At 48.6% G+C, this 19,239-nt stretch overlaps 1 long non-coding RNA gene across 2 annotated transcripts; it reads left to right on the top strand.

Moving 5' to 3' along the window:
• Nucleotides 1-16,474: 16,474 nt before the first annotated feature.
• Nucleotides 16,475-19,034, top strand: LOC114008954 (uncharacterized). Of its 2 annotated transcripts, none has more exons than XR_003550438.1 (5): nucleotides 16,475-17,051; nucleotides 17,319-17,368; nucleotides 17,561-18,083; nucleotides 18,361-18,694; nucleotides 18,842-19,034. It is a non-coding gene; the product is annotated as an uncharacterized LOC114008954 (long non-coding RNA). The 2 variants fall into 2 exon arrangements; XR_003550439.1 differs by having other exon boundaries at nucleotides 18,468-18,694.
• Nucleotides 19,035-19,239: the final 205 nt, after the last annotated feature.

A 19,239-nucleotide genomic window follows, 5' to 3' on the forward strand; every position in this document is an offset into this window, starting at 1 on the left:
TGAGCCTCTTCAGCATATCCCAAATGTGATGTTTGCAGGACAATTTCTTTTTAATGAAAAGTGGCAAAACAGCTGTCTTTCCAGCCACATGGTCTGTCTTCTGGTCCCAAGGGAGGACAAGAACTGAAATAATAAATCCTCTAGAGGGTACAGGATCCAGGGCGCCAGAGAGCTTTCTCACAAATTGCCTCTCCATTACAATTGGAGCATATTCACAATGGAGAACTCTCAACAAGATGAGGGAGAGGCTAATTCATTTAATAAACATCGCTTTAAATCTCTGTGTGTACCTGAGCCATGAAATTAATTATGACTGTGATCAAATGGGAAAAAAAAAGAGTTGTTTAATGAATATTACTGAGGCTGCTTTCTTTTATTTTGGAGAGATTTCTTTTTGCTATAGGGCATGTGCCTTTGCTGAAGAGACAGAGAGAGTCAGAGAGATGGGGGGGATGGCCATTCCGCAATCCCTTCTCTTCATTCTCCTTCTGGGATCTTGGGCACACACACACATACACCCAGAGTAAGTTTTAAACTACAGGGTCTGAGACTTGAACCACAGTCAGCCATGTGGGAGTCCAGTGACATAACCACCAGCCTCCCAAGGCTACTTTCTTAACTGGTTTACTTTGTAAAAGAGGAGTAGATGATTTTGTGGCTATAAATCGTCTTCCGAAAAGCCAGATGATGGCATATCACAACTAATTGGGTATTCAGCACAAAATATGTGTGATATTCCTATCCAATTATTCTTCTACAACAAGACTAAGTCCCCTAGTGGGGCCAACATTCGAAAACCTCATCCTCGAATAGAAGTAAGAAATGAGACGAGTAATCACTTTTCAACAAGCTTGTGTGCAGTGGAGCCTGCTATGGAGATATTCCAGGTGCTTCTTTCTGGCGTGAATTGGGGATCTTAAAAGGCCTGTGTCTTAGGAACTCTCTCCTGGAATATAAAGACCAAAATTTTCACCTGATTTTCATGGGAGTCCATTTCAAGAATTTCACATTTTAATCTACCTCCTTTGAATAAGAGCCCACTTTGGTAAGGACTAAAATTCACGTACTGACATTGAACGCTTCCTTCTTCTTTTGTCAAGGTCTTCTCTACGCAGGACCCTGAAGCCTATCGTAACTGACAAAGCTAGTAGTGAATTAATTTCTGCTGACTGTAAACACATAGCAGATCAAAGTGACATCTGAGCATCCTATACAGCCTCAGGATGCTCAGAGGAGAATGGTGCTTATCAATAATCTATACACACGTAAGTTATTGCGGGCGATGCATAAATAATTAAGGATGGGAGAGAACATCACAGCAGCAACTAATATCTACTGGACACTTTCTCCGTGTCAGGCCTTCCATCCATTATCTCTTATAACCCGCGTGCCCAGTCTCTGACATAGGAGGAATGAGTGTCGCTTTCTTTGGCGAGATGAGGAAATTGAGGCAAAAAGAAGTGAAATACCATGCCCTAAGCCACACAACTGTCAGGTGACTGACTCAGGATTTGAATCCATTTTTATCCAACTCATGCTCTGAACTCGTTTTTTTTTTTTGGGGGGGGGGCGAAGTCCCAGCTGGTCCGGGGGCACTACCGCCATCCAGCGTGTGGAGGCCAGGGAGGCTGCGGAGCGTGCTGCAATGCCCAGGCGGCCTGGCAGGCACGGTGCAGACCCACGTGCCATGGGGAGGACCGCCCAGCCATTCCTTACGCCGTCCCTTCAAGTCTGGAGCCCAAGGCTGGGACGGGGTAGAGAAACGGGCGATGTCACTAAAGTTCTGGTGCGTGAAGGAAGGGGTCAGGGACAGGGTGACGTCTTCTGTCCATCTGGCTTATTCTCTCTGGGTCAGATGTCGCCAGTCGTCCCCTTTTTCTTGTTGGCTAGTAGTCCGTTGTATGGATAAGCCACATCTGGTTTACCCATTTACCAGGACTGTCCTCCCACATCCAGACGTCATTCGGGACAGTGGTCTAGGCGGCCGGGAAGCCAATACAGAGCATCTTATGACGCCGACAGGAAAATGACGGGACCGCTTGTTCAGCTTCCTTACTTGGGGCACAAAGCCCCGAGGTCTGGAGAGTAACCAAGTTTGTGGTGATGGCAGGCCGCTGTCAGGCAGTGTTAAGTTCTTATTTATTTTTTAAAGAGAGATGTTTGCTATAGGAAGCGTGCCCTCTTTGGAGAGAGAGAAAACAAGAAATCACCCCTTGGGGGATGGCCATGCAGCAATCCCTTCTCCTCCATTCTCCTCTCAGGACCTTGGACATGGACACACATGTGGCCAGTGTAAGTTTTAAGCTGCATGGTCCGCGACTCGAACTGTGGTCAACTACATGGGAGTCCAGCAACATAACTGTTACGCCGTCCGCTAGCCTTGAACTCTTAATCATTGTAACAATCTGTCTTTTGGAGGCAAGAGCAATAGAGACCCAGAACCAATGGAAAATAGGGCCTCATGCCTCTGGCCGGTTACTCCTGATCAGTCTGGAGTGTATCTTGGCTCTGTCCACTGCCTGATTCTTTAGTCGTCTCCGATGGCAGGCGTGGTTCCAGAAGGTGACAGGCGCCTTCGATGACTGTGAGTCCCTATTCCATGCTCTTTCCTCTTCCATGCTCCCGCGCAGCCCCCATGTGTTGGGCTCTGTGGTCTCAATTTTTGTAGGTTCTTCTGCTCTCTTTCAGATCCTGTCACGTCTTTGTCCATCTGGGCGCAGCGTATAAAACAGGTGCTAATAAAATGGCATTTCCTCCTTCACGGAGACTCTAAGGCCCTTCGAAGACACGACACCTTTACCTCCCATGTGTCCTGATGGTGGGAATTTTAGCAACTTGTTTCACCTGGGCAGGGCTCCCACGGAAATGCTCACTTAGAAAGGTCAGTGGTGCTCAAGGACGCCATGGGACCTGTGCTTTTATCACTGACCTAAGGCGAAACGTTGCCTCGCTGAGCTCGTGCTTTGAAGTAGTCAAGGACTGCTTGGAATTGCCAGGATGCTAACTTTCTGCAAATGCCCCCTTAGCTCTTCCTAACATGCTGAGGGGAAAGACAATTCAAATGCAAATTATGTCCCATCTGGATTTACTGGGTGTTTACCTTCCAGAAGGCCGAGATGGGAGTCAGAGTCTGTCACTCTCTCAGTGGGTCTCAGTTCTCCTGTGCTTCATGGCATGACACTAGCATTGGAAGAGCTGGATCTCTGCAAGCCCCAAGTGGCAAGTGTAGTTTGGTGCTTTGCTGAGGAAGCAGCGGCCTGCCTGGACATTGTGGGGGGGGGGGCGAAGTCCCAGCTGGTCCGGGGGCACTACCGCCATCCAGCGTGTGGAGGCCAGGGAGGCTGCGGAGCGTGCTGCAATGCCCAGGCGGCCTGGCAGGCACGGTGCAGACCCACGTGCCATGGGGAGGACCGCCCAGCCATTCCTTACGCCGTCCCTTCAAGTCTGGAGCCCAAGGCTGGGACGGGGTAGAGAAACGGGCGATGTCACTAAAGTTCTGGTGCGTGAAGGAAGGGGTCAGGGACAGGGTGACGTCTTCTGTCCATCTGGCTTATTCTCTCTGGGTCAGATGTCGCCAGTCGTCCCCTTTTTCTTGTTGGCTAGTAGTCCGTTGTATGGATAAGCCACATCTGGTTTACCCATTTACCAGGACTGTCCTCCCACATCCAGACGTCATTCGGGACAGTGGTCTAGGCGGCCGGGAAGCCAATACAGAGCATCTTATGACGCCGACAGGAAAATGACGGGACCGCTTGTTCAGCTTCCTTACTTGGGGCACAAAGCCCCGAGGTCTGGAGAGTAACCAAGTTTGTGGTGATGGCAGGCCGCTGTCAGGCAGTGTTAAGTTCTTATTTATTTTTTAAAGAGAGATGTTTGCTATAGGAAGCGTGCCCTCTTTGGAGAGAGAGAAAACAAGAAATCACCCCTTGGGGGATGGCCATGCAGCAATCCCTTCTCCTCCATTCTCCTCTCAGGACCTTGGACATGGACACACATGTGGCCAGTGTAAGTTTTAAGCTGCATGGTCCGCGACTCGAACTGTGGTCAACTACATGGGAGTCCAGCAACATAACTGTTACGCCGTCCGCTAGCCTTGAACTCTTAATCATTGTAACAATCTGTCTTTTGGAGGCAAGAGCAATAGAGACCCAGAACCAATGGAAAATAGGGCCGACATAACTGTTACGCCGTCCGCTAGCCTTGAACTCTTAATCATTGTAACAATCTGTCTTTTGGAGGCAAGAGCAATAGAGACCCAGAACCAATGGAAAATAGGGCCTCATGCCTCTGGCCGGTTACTCCTGATCAGTCTGGAGTGTATCTTGGCTCTGTCCACTGCCTGATTCTTTAGTCGTCTCCGATGGCAGGCGTGGTTCCAGAAGGTGACAGGCGCCTTCGATGACTGTGAGTCCCTATTCCATGCTCTTTCCTCTTCCATGCTCCCGCGCAGCCCCCATGTGTTGGGCTCTGTGGTCTCAATTTTTGTAGGTTCTTCTGCTCTCTTTCAGATCCTGTCACGTCTTTGTCCATCTGGGCGCAGCGTATAAAACAGGTGCTAATAAAATGGCATTTCCTCCTTCACGGAGACTCTAAGGCCCTTCGAAGACACGACACCTTTACCTCCCATGTGTCCTGATGGTGGGAATTTTAGCAACTTGTTTCACCTGGGCAGGGCTCCCACGGAAATGCTCACTTAGAAAGGTCAGTGGTGCTCAAGGACGCCATGGGACCTGTGCTTTTATCACTGACCTAAGGCGAAACGTTGCCTCGCTGAGCTCGTGCTTTGAAGTAGTCAAGGACTGCTTGGAATTGCCAGGATGCTAACTTTCTGCAAATGCCCCCTTAGCTCTTCCTAACATGCTGAGGGGAAAGACAATTCAAATGCAAATTATGTCCCATCTGGATTTACTGGGTGTTTACCTTCCAGAAGGCCGAGATGGGAGTCAGAGTCTGTCACTCTCTCAGTGGGTCTCAGTTCTCCTGTGCTTCATGGCATGACACTAGCATTGGAAGAGCTGGATCTCTGCAAGCCCCAAGTGGCAAGTGTAGTTTGGTGCTTTGCTGAGGAAGCAGCGGCCTGCCTGGCCGGCAGGAGAACCTATGCATACTGCGCTTTGGAGAAACCCTCTTTGTGTGGCAGCTTCCTACGAGATTTTCAAGGGTGATTTTGAAAACTTGTGACTTTGCCTTGAGAGTTTGGAGACGTGATGCCACTCAATGATAAAGAGATGTACCGTGTCCTCATAATAATAACTATCACCGTGAGAAGCAACTGCTCTCCACCATCCTGGAAATGCAGGGGAAGGCAGATGGCTTTCTTTCTTTTTTCCTTTTCTTTTTCTTTTTTTATATTTTTGCTATAGGGTGCATGCACTTCCCACAGAGACAGAGAGACAGAAAGTGACAAATCACTCCCTCCCTCCCCCCCAGAGGGGATGGCCACACAGCAGTCCCTTCTCCTCCATTCTTCACTCAGGATTCTGGTCATGTACATCGAGAGTGAGTTTCAAGCTGCCGGGTCTAGGACTTGAACTGCTGTCGACCATGTGGGAGCCCAGCAACATAATTATTATGCCCTCTGCTGGTCCCTGAATGAGTTTCAACAGTAGGGGAAAAAAAAGTCCTTATTTAGCCCCAGACATAAGTACTAACAGAAGTTTTCTAAGAGCTCACTTTACATAGGGCCACAGAGGAGACAGATCCTGCTGCTTCAGAGCAGTCAGGAGGATTAAAATGGGGGTAGTTCTGTTACTTGAGTTCTAAAATGTAGAAGAAACAAGAAGCCCAACCCTTCTCTAATCTCATTTTAATAAAGGAGCTGTCCTTTCTCCTAGCATTCTGCCTTCCTCCTGCCCAACCGTGATGAGTGGGCCAGCTAGGGTGAGGGGGCACCCCATTAAGGGGCCTCCCTCCTGGCAGCAGCCCTGCCCTTGAGGCCCCTCTGCAATGCAGTGCGGTGGTTTCGTTTTCCTAAAAGCCAGACTTCATGGTGGTGTAAATGAGAACGATCGTTTCACCCTTCTCTTTCTGACCTGGGTGAATGGATTCAAACCAAAAATGAAAAATTTCATTGGTGTGCGTATGACTCAGAGAAGGTAAAAAAATGCAGATGTTTCAAAAAGGAAAAGAAAGAAAGAAAGAAAGAAATCTTGGTTTCCTGTTAGTTCACTTTCTTTCTTCTTTCTTTGGCTTTCCTCCTTTCTTTTTTTTTTATCCCTGTGGACTGGCTAGACCTGTCTCCAGGGCTGCCAGGAGGCCACCTGGGCTCGGCACATGTCCATGCGGGCAATCTGTCTCCTAGAGTCCAAGCCCTCTCCAGACACTGCATGTTCATCTGTCTTATTAATAATTGGATGCAACCTTTCCAATTTTCCCCTCTAATAGGCTTGCAGAGCTCTGCTACTTAGCGTGTTATGAGCTCAATTCTTCTAGATTTTTACATTACTCATCGAGTGCCTTCAGGTAAACTGCAGGGCCACCTGAGTGACTCAGGGTGATGATGCAGGCTTTGAGGCGACAAGGACCACAGTGTTTGTATCCAGGTTGCTTGACTTCAGTACATCATGCGGGCCTTCCTGCCAGCAGTGAAAACAGTCCAGTGGACAAGAATTTCTCCCAGAAAACAGTGGATGATATCACTCACTCTCTCACTGTCCGAGTGACACTGTTTTATTCATTCCTCCACTTCCTGAGAGGCCTTACTTTCCAAGCCAGACACACTTTGTAATTCTTTTTTTTTTAAGGTTTTTGTCATAGGAATTGTGTGCTTGCCCAAAAGGAGATAGAGAGATTGAGACAGAGGGAACGTGAGAAATCACTCCTCAGAGGGTATGGCCATGCCGCAATCCCTTCTCCTTCCTTCTCCTCTTGGGATTTTAGGCACACATGCACATGTGCCCAGCATGATTTTCAAGCCACTGGGTCTGAGACTCAAACTGTGGTCACCATGTGGGAGTCCAGTGCCTCACCTACCACGCACCTACCTACTGGGCCTCATTCCTGGCATCAACCCTGCACTTCGGGAAAGACCCTGTGACATGGGGAAACACTCATTCTAAGCATGCTATTTCTTTTCATTTTCTTGGAAAAGCAAGTTCCTTTTGTTCCTGAAACCAGTTACATCTATTTAGGAAGATTCTTCCTCAAATACTTATTCTTGGAGAAACAGATTCTTAGAAATGTTGACTGAGGGGTGTCCGTTTTCAAGACTGTCTTGAAAAATAACTGCTTTTTGATTGGTAGTTCTGCATCACGTGAGAAAGTATCAGATGTCGGCTAGGTGACACTGGCATGGGGTGTTGTGAAAGATGAGTCTTTTTCTCTCGTAAGTTCAGAATGTCTTGGAGCTTCTTTGCAGTCTGAGTTAGAAAGTGCAGAGGTTATCTTGCGGGCCATGTAACTGTCAGCTGATGCCCCGTGGTTGCCACTGCAGTGAGTCCCAGGCTGGCCCTGGGCTTCTCAGGGAATGAAATGACCTATCAGGGACCTGGAGGTGTTTGGCTGAGAACTGCCTCTTACTTAACCAGAACTCGAGAAACTGATGCTCGAACCATAAATCCAGTTCATTCGTATTTAGTGCCAAATATTTCAGTCAAAGAGCCAAGAATATGTGGAATGTTGGTGGCTGCTGGTTTCTGTCCAGGAGAACCTGCCTCCTGCACCCACCCCCACTGTAGGAGGTGCACACACTCTTGGAGCACACCCTAATTGTATGCCATGGCCAGGTCATTGTCTTCTCCCTTTCTCTCCAACAGTCCTGGAGAGAGAGTGACAGTTTCAGGATCTTTTATTTATTTATTCATTTATTTATTTAAAAAAGAAAGGTTTTTGCTGTAGGGCTCATTGGAAAGACAGGGAGACAAAAAGAGAGAAATCACCCCCCAGGAGGATGGCCACACCACAATCTCTTCTCCTCCATTCTCCTCTCAGGATCTTGGGCATGCATGTACACACACCTGGTGTGTTTAAGCCGTGGGGTCCGCGACTCAAACTGTGGCCAACTATGTGGGAGTCCAGTGACATAACATCGCGCCATCTGCAGGTCCCACGGATCTAACTCTTTTTAAAAGTCCCTGGGCTAATCATTTCAGTTTGGAGAGTCTTTCTTGACGTAGGTCTCTTCACATCGTCACTGTGATTGGACCAGGGGCCCATTTGGTGACAGGATACTGCTTCCTGAGAGTGTATACTCATGGCCCTGCGGGACTGGAGTGCTTCAGTTTCTCCAAGCCATGCATTTGCTGACGATCCCTGCAGTCTATCATTTCTACAGCAGATCGTATCTAATGTTCTAGGGTTTCCCCATGTCACAGCACCAGGCCTGAAGGCCTCGATGGGCCCTCTGCTGCCTCCATGTGCAGACCATTTTGACAATGACCACACAAAAGAGAACTGATCAGCGTCTCTGTGAAGCCAAAGCAAACTGGGCCTGCTTTGCCTGCCTCTGCTGAGCTCCAAGCTCAATTAACAGCAAATGAATGTTGTAGAGAGATCTCAAGATTGGAAAGGTCCACTCCCCAACCACACATACCCCACCTACATTGGCGTGGGAAAGATTAAGTGAGAGCCTGTCTGTGGCATGGTGGTTAAAGTGGCTGAATTCTACCATGGCTGGTGGCCTGGTTAGTGGCCTGGACTCGGTGACTTGAGAAACATGCTGGTCACGTATGCACGTATGCCCAAAAGCCCAAAAGGAGGGAGAGGTGAAGAGGGATTGTGGCATGACCATCCCTCGTGGAGGGTGCTTTCTCACTTCTTTTCTCTCTCTCTTTCTTGCCAGCACACAGCAAATTTTCTTTAAAAAGGACAAAAAGGAATAAGTGAGCCAATGAGCACAGAGTTTTGCACTAACACTGAAATTATGTAAAATGTCTCTTGCTTCTGTTTTTACACTCAGGTTTATATATTACAAAGACTTCCTAAAGATCTCAGTTTGGTCTGGATATTTATATTTTACAACTTCTCTGACAAAAAGGTAGAGTGAAGAGAAATAAAAAGAACCGAAGTGTCTCATTTATGCTTTACGTAACATGCTGAAAATGCCTGTCGATTCCCCTCCGTGTGGGTAGATATGCTTGTTAAAACTCTCACAACAGGCGGAGGTGATTGAGAACACAACCAACTCGAGGCTGTTTCCCTCCAGCCCACCTTCTCGTCCCTTCCCCCAGTGAGGACGAGCCAGCTTGCTTTCAGTAGCATGAAGACTCAAAGTAAAAATAAAACAAAACAAAAACAAAAACAAAAAAACAACTGACACAGGTTAGTCAGAAAATGCTGCTCTTGTTGGAAAACCACCATTGCAGTGACCAAAAAGTGACCGTTTCCGGCCCCCTGTGGTCTGTGAAGTATATGAACTATACAGTGTTGTATGAAACCAAGGATATATTTCAGGAAAACTCCCTCTCCCCAGAGGGTTGTTGATTTTTTGTTTTGTGTGAGTTGAATTCCTGCATTTTCCTTCTGAACAGCTATCGCTTCTGCCTGAAGGAAATGGAAGGCTTGGGTCTCTAGAGGAAAGGGACTCCTGCAGCACGTGGGCCCTTACGGGAAACGGTGCTGCATTTCCTCTGCAGGACATGAGGGTTTGCCTGGGCTGTGAAGGCAACACGGAGATAAGACCCGTGATGTTTTCCTTTGACAACAAAGGAGAAACAGTGATTCCTTGATTTTGAATGGACTGCAGGGATTTTAGCACGAAGAGAGCCCCTCTTCTTTTCTTTAAATTTCACCCCTCCCTTAAGTGAGGGCTGCTTATAAGTTATTCAGAGGTTTGAAAAGTAGCTATAAGGTCACTGAGTTTGTGGCTATGTTTGGCTCCTACTCTGGTACAGTAAAACCGTGTTGTTTGTTACCTTAGATCAAGAGCAGAAATGACTGGGTGGAATGCCCATCTGTGCCCGTGCTATTTGAAAAGTTTTAAGTGCTCGAATACTTAGAAACCTGTTTAGAAATCAGAAATACTAGGAAACACTGTGGCTGAGGTCACAGAATACCTTAACCTTGACCCTTATGTCTGGAATAAATGTACTAGTTGATTCGTTCATCTCTGAGGTATTAGAGATCTTGTCCTTACGTAAATTTAAGACGTTTACAAGATAAATTTGTTTCCCATAGAATCTAATTTTATTTTAACTTTGTTTTTTTTTTTCTTAAGAGAGATTTTTTTGCTATAGGGTATGTGCACTTGCCAGAGAGATAGCCAGAGAGACACAAAGAGAAAAATCACCCCTCAGGAGGGACTGGCCATGCCAAAATTCTATCTCTGTTCTCCTCTCAGGATCTTGGGCCTTCACGCAAATGCTCCCAGAGTGACTTTCAAGCTGCTGGGTCCAGAACCACAGTTGACTACATGGGAGTCCAGTGACATAACCATTACACCATCTGTTGGTCTCAACATTTTTCTTTCTTTCTTTCTTTCTTCCTTTCTTTCTTCCTTTCTTCCTTCCTTCCTTCCTTCCTTCCTTCCTTCCTTCCTTCCTTCCTTTCTTTCTTTCTTTCTTTCTTTCTTTCTTTCTTTCTTTCTTTTTAGAGGTTTTTGTTATGATACAGAAAGCGAGAAATCACCGCCCCAGGGGGATGGCCACACCATAATCTGTTCTCTTCCATTCTCCTCTTAGGATCTTGAGCACACACTCGCATGTGCCCAGTGTGAATTTAAGCCACTGGGTCTGGGACTTGAACCGTGGTCAACTACATGGGAGTCCAGCAACATAGCCATTACACCCACTGCTGGTCTCCCCAACATTTGGTCATTGTGGTCATTGTGTTTTTGGTTTCAGTCAATGGTAGCAAATTGAGCTAGTCATGGACCTGTTTCAGGTCCAGCCGTGTCACTTTTGGCAAGTTACGTGATACTTCTGTGCCTCGGTTTCCTCATTTCTAAAGTGGGAGTAATAGCGGTATCTACCTCTGAGGGTGCTTCTCTATGTACTTTAACAGCTATTGTTGTGTGTCCCAGACATGGACATAGTGTTGTGTGTCATTTGTTGAGAGAACGGTGAGCAGAGAGTATGATTTATGTGGACATGAGTCCCTGTCTTCTGGCTCTGAGGGCTCAGAGAGGGAGATGAACAAGTAAGCAAACAAAAACCAAGTACCTTTACATGGTAGGTATGATGAGGGAAATGCACAGGGCCCTAGGGTGATTTGATTAGTTGGAAGAAAGGTCTCAAGGTGAAGACACTTAAATCGAAGAATGAAAAAATTACATTAGCCAAGCAAGGCTGGGTATTGCAGACAGGAAAAGGAGCACGTGCAAAGGCCCTGAGGTGTGAATGTCTCTGATGGTTGAAGAAGTCCACAGAGGGGAGACATGGTCGGATTAATGTGATGTGGGCTGATGTAGTAGATAGGCCAAGAGAAGCAGCTGGAATTTTCCTGAGTACAGGTGGGAAGACTTGGGAGGACTTTAACCAAGGGCAAGGCTTGGCCTTGGTTACATGGCTACTGTATGGAGGAGAGACAGGGAAGGGGGTGGATGCCAAGGCTTTCATTGTAAGGATTAAATAAGACCATGAACATTTAGCATTTGGCCTAATACTTGACATGTAATAATTTCCCAGTTTGTGAGTGATTTTTATGAATGATTATTATCAATACTAGTAACAGCTTGGCATCATAACCTGATGGTATGAATTTAGCACATGCTCTCTAATTTCACCAGTACCATATCAAAATAACTCATGTGTGAAGATGGGAAGTCAATTTCTTGGCCTCGGTGGGACTCAAAGTTGATTTGAATTCCTAAATTCTGTCTTATTGTCCACACAGTTGCATGTGTGAAATGCATGCTTTTTGCTGAGCCAGTCTGTGGAATATTTTTCAATAATTAAATTCGTATATCAATTAATGAAGACACTTCTTGGAAACACGGTATTTTCCAGAAATCACAATAAACTTTGTTAAGATTTACTTCTGATGTGAATAAGGATGTATAAGGGACTTCCAAAAGTCCATGAAAAATTGGAATTAAAGGACGAGTTTATTTTGGTGCAAAAAAATGTGAAATCTCTGCATAGTTTTTGGTAATACGTATTTTCTATGAACTTTAAAGACCCCCTTGAATACAGAACGAATGTGTCTGTTGAGGTAGCACTTATACTAACTTCCAGCTTTGGGAGAGGGTCTTTACCGGTCTCAAAAAACTGAAGGACAGGGCTGGCTCTGTGGCCTCATAGTCAAGGGAGCCGAATGTCACATGACTAACCATGAGGTCTGAATCCCAGGGGGCAACCTGACAAACATTCCGAGGGGGTATGCGTGTCAGTGCCCCGAATACTGACAGGATGGAGGAACGGAGGAGATGGGTGATGGAGGAACGGAGGAGATGGGATTATGGCATGACTGGATCCATTGCGTGTGCGGGGAGGGGTTTTGGGGGTGTGTGTGCTTTCTCTCTCTTCCTGTCTTTGTCTCTCTGTCTCTCAATGGCTAGTGCAGGTGCCCTTCAGCAAAAACCAACAAGAACAAGAAAATAAAACCACAACCAATGACATCTATTCAGTTCCTCTTACTTCCTGGTCAGTTTTCACACTTCGATATATCCTCAGCCTCTAGGCAGTAGGGCAGAACTGTATTTCTGCCTCACCAACAGAAAATCTGAGGGAGGGAACCAGCAGTTAGTGTAATGGCTATGTCGCTGGACTCCCACGTAGTCAACCACGGTTCGCGTCCCGGACCCGGTGGCTTAAAACTCACGCCGGATGCGTGTGCATGCGTGCCCAAGACCCCGAGAGGAGAATGGAGGAGAAGGGATTGCGGCGTGACCATCCCCCCGGGGGGTGATTTCTCGCTTTCTGTCTCTCTGTCTCTCTCTGTCTGGCGAGCGCACGCACCCTATAGCGAAAAAACCTCTCAAAAAAAATAAAAATAAAAATGAGGGACAAAAAAACCTCTCAAAAAAAAAAAAATGAGGGACAGCAGGCGGCGTGATGGTTAAGGGTGCTGGACTCCCACATGGCCGACTGTGGTTCGAGTCTCAGACCTGGAGGCTTGCTTTCTGACTCTCGCTCTCGCTCTGTCAAAGTTAAGATTTACTTCTGATTCAAATGAGGATATACAAGGGAACTCGGTCAAATTAAAACAGATAGATAAATAAAGTCAAATAAACTAATTATAAAAGAAAAAAACAAATCTGAGGGAGGCACAGGCGGTTTCTGTCTTCTCTAGACCAACAAAAAGCAGAGCAAATACAGAAGCAAAATGCTGAGGAAATTGGTGTACTCTCCCAGACCCTCAAAGCCAAGCGACCAGGGGCTTTCTCATCTTTCAGGAGACATGATTATCATGCCCTCCTTTTAAGGCTGTCAAGAGGATTGCCTTAGAGAATTCATTCAAGTGCTCCCCTAGTGTCTGACACTTAAATGGGGCTTAACAATTGTTAATCATTGAAGTGATTATTGTTGTGTAAGACCAAAGTTCCTGCTCCTCTGTATTCGACCCGTGGACCTATGTAACCCCAGAGAATAAGGATGGTCTGGTGTTCTAGGTAGAACTGCTTTGGATATCGGAAAATCTTAGTGTGATGACCTTTGACATCTTATCTATGACCCCACTTTGACCCTAGAGCCAAGAGGACCTGGAAAACAGCCGGCCTGAGGGGGTCCCGGCTCCAGCTGTCAGGTCTCCGAGATGCCTCTTTAAAGTCACAGATTGGAAGCCTTGGGAGAAGGTGGCTCTCCCTACACGGCTTGAGATTACACTTGTAACCTGGGAGTTTGATAAACCAAGGGGTCTGGGGTTTCAATTCCCTCCTTCCTCTGCTTCCCGAACTCGCGGTCATTATCTTTGTAATGCACTAATGCTAAATAATGATGCTGCTAATGCACGCCGCATTTCGCGCGCAGGTGCCAGCTGTTACCTCGCGGGGCAGCTGACCGCGCTGCGCACACTGGGGCGCATTCATCCGCCCAGCCCCGGCCGGCGCAAACAAACAAAGCCAGCCCCAGCCTTCCTGCCCTCCTCCCGCCCGCTCCCGGCCTGCAGGACGCCCTTCTCGCTCCCGCCCTGCCCTCGCGGCCCTCCCCCGCCCCTCCTGTCCCTTCCCCTCCAGCCCTCCCTCCCACCGGCGGTTTCCTCCCGCTGCAGAAATCCAGGAAGCCACCCCCCACATTTCCTCTACCCACAGTTTTCTCCAGGGCCTGACTCACACAGTTCAGTTGATTTGGAGTTCCCTTCGCTGCCCCCTGAGAAACCGCAACTCTCCCATTCATTTTGGGGAGTGCGGACCGGCCAGATAAGGTCGCTGGTTTCTGAGTCTGGTCATTGACCTTCTATCACCATCATCATAAAAAAAGGCATATTGAAGACAAATTACCAAAGAACAAACGTGAAGCTGTTGGCTCTCTCTCTCTCTCTCTCTCACACACACACACACACACACTCACACACTCACACACACGACGCGTTACATGGTCAATAGAGCAGCCTTCAGCGGACATCTGCACGATGAGTCGTTTTTCCGTAACTTTAATCCCGTAATTCATTATTTCTGTGTTGCTGGTTACAGTAGCTACGAGGGCGCACAGCGGGCCAGCCTGGCACACAGGCACACTGAAATGCGAGCCAGGGGTCTGCCCACCTTAGGAGGCCTGGTTGACTTGTTGCCAAAAACCAAAACAAACCCCCAGTGGGGCTGGGGAACTGGAGTTGCAGTTGCTACACGGGGTGGAGGCTCCTTTAATCCTGACAGCACGAGTACGCCCGGGGTCACAGCACAGCTGCTCTGGGGAAAGACAAAGGGCCAGGTGGGGTCCAGGGCCGGGTGCGGGCCCTGGCGGCCGGCGCGGTGGAGGGGCCGGGCTTCGCGCCCGCCTCAACCCCGCCGCAGCAGTTAACCTTGACTTCTCCCTTCTTGCTCCTGGCACCGGAGGAAAGCCGGGCCAGATGGGCGTCCTCGGTGTGATGACGTCCCCACCCGCCCCCGCGCTCTCGCGCAGATGTCGCATGCTGCCCCGGGGCCCCGCCTCGCCGCCCACGAAGGCCGTGGGCCCTGGGCGCCCGGGGGTGGCGGGCATAACCCGCACCTTCCCCGCCCACGCCCAGCGCCCTTAAGTCCCTTGGCCCGGCCTGCCCGGATCAGACGAGCGCCCAGGCTAGCTCTGGGTGTTCCTGCGGGGGTCCCCAGGAACAATGGCCAGCCTGTGCTTTCCCGGCGGTGGGGACCGTCCCCGCAGCTGGCGCGGCCCTCGGGGCTGAGAGCCAGCGTTCCCCATGGCCTAGGCCTGGTTGTCCCTTGGGGCACTGGGGCCAGACCTGGCGAGGACGTCTGAGGCCCCGGAGACCCGCGCTCCGGGACAACAGGGTCACCCGCGCTGGGCAAGTCCATGGAGACAGACGACGCAGTGACAGACTGGAGGCGGCTGGAAGGACCTGTAATTTATGACGTTGTTCTTACCAGCCTGTTTTGGGGTTTCACAAGCGTTGATAGTTTCCTTCCCATTAGTTGCTTCTGTCCATCCCTTTGGAGAACACTCCTTTCCTCTCCCCAAGACAGAAGCAGTTGCCATTAACGTGGTAAGGGGAAAGTGGGGTTCAACTGGAGGAGTTGAGGAGGAGGGCTAGGGAAGCACAGGTAAGGGGCAGGGCTGAAAGACAGGCTCTTAGTCCAGTGTGGACCTTCCACTCATTTTACCCAGACATGGGGCGGGGGGGGAGAACACTGACCCCTGAGAGCTGGGGTTGTGCCCAAGGATAGTAAGAACAATCTTCCCCACTCCTACACCCATCATTTGCCTCATTTACAGATAAGCCTCTTGACCCTAAGTTGTTTGTTTTTTAAGCACTGCAGGCTGTGAAAATGAGGTGGATTGCAGGAATCAAGGGGTGAATTACTCCTGACAAGGCCCTGAGAGGCGCCTGCCTTGCCGCCTAATTCTGGGGACTTGAAGTGCTGGGTGCGCCTGATTCAGGATCGCTTTGGTCAAGGATGTCCTGAAGATTCCCTGTATTACTTTAGTGCTTGGGGAGAAGCTTGGGTTTTGCCAAGTTTAATGCAATAAATGAGGAAATGTGAGGCACAACAGAGGGCTCCAAAATTGGAGGAGGTTTTATTTCTTCTTACCTATCGCTTTCTCTCTCTTTTTTTTCTTGAAAGGAAACTTCTAGAACCCTTCCTTTTCTGGACTGGGGTTGCTAAATGGAACTCAGAAAGCAACTGCTCTAAGTACTTCCTGGGGCTGGCTGTGCACCGGAAGCCAGGACAGACTGAACGAGAAGAGGTTGGACCTGATCAGGTCCATTCTGGTGGCTGCCAGGGCCAGGTGGCCCCTAGCCAAGGGCTGCTCCCACTCCTGGGAATGAGGTGGGGACAGGCCCGGGCAGAGCCATGGGCTCCAGAGCCACAGCCCCTGCAGATGGCTGGGTCATTTTGTGGTTTACAAATGACCAAGTGGGGTTGAAGCCGCAGTCGCTGTGGTTACAGGCAACCGTGATTAGTCACACAGTTAGTGACCCAGTTATGGCACACCCTCTTTTAAAAGGACATTATTCAACATCTTGCTAGTTTGATTTCAGAAATGGTCGTGCATACAAGGAAAATGAAGACGGCAAGGGCCTGGGGACTGAAATCCAGACTGTGCGTCAAGTGGGCTGCGAGTTTGGTTTGCTGACAAGGGGACAAATCTGGGGTGTTCCTTTTGAGACAAAAGAATCTCACTGGGCTTGGGGGAGAGGTGGCTTTCTGAGTTCAGGTCTGACCCTGTCCGGGGAAGTCTGCAAGGGGTCTGTGAGGAGTGAGAAAGGCTGCCTGGCTGCTTCCTGAGCTTTGACTGGGCTTGTGTATCTGTGGCCATCTGCAAAATGAAAGTGGGGAGTGAGGAAGGCAGGAAGGGGAAGAAGAACCCTAAATATGAGGGCCTGTGTGGGTTTTTACTTTTTAAAAATAGCATTTCTTTTACCACAATGGCACAGGAACTTGTAAACAGGAATCCTCAGCAATAGTAAACAAATTAGTCTAAGTTCTTTTATCTGAGAAGTAAGTAGAGCAAGTCTCTTCCTTTCTTTCTCTTTCTGCAAAACAAAAATTTCCCCTCCACTTAAAGCCTTCTTTGCTGGTAAGTGTTTGTCCAGGAACAAACAGTCTTTTATTCAAAGGGTCTCCAAAAGTTCATAAGCAAAAAAGTGTCCAGCGTCTGGATGCCACAATACAGAAGCTGGCTACATAGTGGAGGTTTTCTGTCCTGAATCTGTGATCTGCTGTCAGAGTCCTTTAATTTCTCTGAACAGAAGGCTCTTTGGGAGAAGAAAGGAAGGGGGTGGGGAGCAGTATTGGAATCAGTCTTTTTCTTTTTTTTCCCCTTCCCTTTGCTGTTTTCTTCCAGGCAGCAAGGAGTGCATGGATTCTTCTGATCTTTCCCTGCATCTTACTGAGGTGAGGGCCACGGAAGGGTTAAAGGAGGCCACAGGCAGGTTTCCTGCTGGGGTGGGGCAGCTGAGCAGGTACCACCTAGGAGCTGTTCATGAAAGGAGCCGCCCCACTCCTGACACCCTTTATCTCCTTTGGAGATTTTCCTTTTAGGGCTTGTGTTGAATGCAATCTTCAGTGATGACCGTCTTTTTAAAGCTATAGGTTTCCTTTGACCGTCAGGAGCCCACCGATAGCCTCGATGTTCCAAATGTCGGCTCTGGTGAGATGAAAGGAAGCAGGCAACTGATGAAGGAGGAGATGGACTATCGTTTTGAGAAATGAGCCAAAAGAATGATTGGTCACTATGTTTTAATTGTTGATAAACCAGTCATCTTAAACATTGGGCCATGTTTTGTGGGCTGAAGTTTCCATTTCAATGGATTCAACTGACAGGCTTCGGCTGAGCTGCCTCTGTGAAAGCCAGGTGCTTCCCCAGGTGCTGAGGCCACAGGAGAGAGCGGGCACTCTAAGGCCGTGCCGCTGCGGCATTGTATTCTGGTGGGAGAGCTACGGAGGGATTTTGTAAAGCATTTCGGGGAGGCCAGACTGTGTGGTGGTGAGATGCTTCTCTGCACGGTGGGCCTGCATAGGAAGGTTCCAGAGGTGCCTCGAGACTCCCTGCGTGTGTGTTGTGCCACTGGTCCAGGCTGGCTTGAACCGGGGCTGGATCACTCTGCTGGTAGGTGCTGTTTTTCTGCCTGTTTTCCTCTTTCTCTGTCTCTCTCCCTCATGGATGAAATAAATATATTCACTTTAAAAAAATAGAATAAAACCAGGATAGGGATAACTGCTTTAAAAATAATAAAACAGGAGTGAGAAAAGGCCTTCGCATGTGGAAACAATTCTGCTTGCCAACCTGGAGACCCGGGACGAAGAGAGTCCCTAATTCCTTGTCTCCCTACAGCCTCTTTTTCAACTATGGCTTTATTTCTTCCTCTCCCCCATTTCTACTCCAGGACCAGGAAACCTTTGCCCATCTAGAATCTTAGGAAAGGGAAAGCAGGAGAGAGAGGAAAGAGAAGGAGCTCTTCACAGGCAACTGAGGTGATGTGGTGCTTTATAGGCGAGAAGAACCAAGTCTGTCCACTCGCCCCTGGACCCTGGGCCAGGCAGGGCAGCAGGGAGCCGGAGAGAGGGATACTGCAGGCCACCTGGAAGAACTCTAATATTTGATCTGAGACCTGAAAGCAAAAGGGAGGAGCCACAGTACCACAGGAAGAAATGGTCCAAGCAGACAGATTCAAGGCCTAGGCTGGTTTGAGCCTCTTGAGTAGCAGAGAAAGGAAGAAGGTTTGTGTCACACGGTTGGGAAAATTAGAAAAGGGTGGAGGCTCGGGGGTCCTTCACTCCTCCATTCTCCTGTGCGTACCAGAGCGGGCCCTTTGACAGGAGTGCTGTTTCATCTATGGCCTGCCCTGATTTTCTTCTGCTCTCCAGCCAGCGAAACAGCCAAGAGGGAGCCAGACACGGCACAGCACACAGCCTGTCCACGTGGGAAGGTTCCTGGTGGGTGTCCCAGGGCATCCATGTACGTGGCACCTCATGTTTCTGATCCTGACTGCTGGAGGTTGGAGATGGATTATGGCATGAAGACCCTGTTGAAAGTGCCCCCCCCACACACACACACCTCTCTCTGTCTCTTTCTTCTATGAAAGAAATAAAAACAAAAAACACTAAAGCCAAGAAGTGAGGCCCATCCTTCTTTGTCTTCTTTTGTGTTTAAGTCCAGCCATAGCTATTGGAAGCAGGACAGACACTTAGTGCTAGAAATCATGTCTAAGGTTGGGGTGGGGAGGTTTGAGTTGTGGGTCCTGTGGAGTTTGCAGGCCAGCAGG

Source organism: Tupaia chinensis, unplaced genomic scaffold, assembly GCF_000334495.1.
Source record: "Tupaia chinensis unplaced genomic scaffold, TupChi_1.0 Scaffold000421_1, whole genome shotgun sequence".
In the NCBI taxonomy this organism is placed as follows: domain Eukaryota; kingdom Metazoa; phylum Chordata; class Mammalia; order Scandentia; family Tupaiidae; genus Tupaia; species Tupaia belangeri.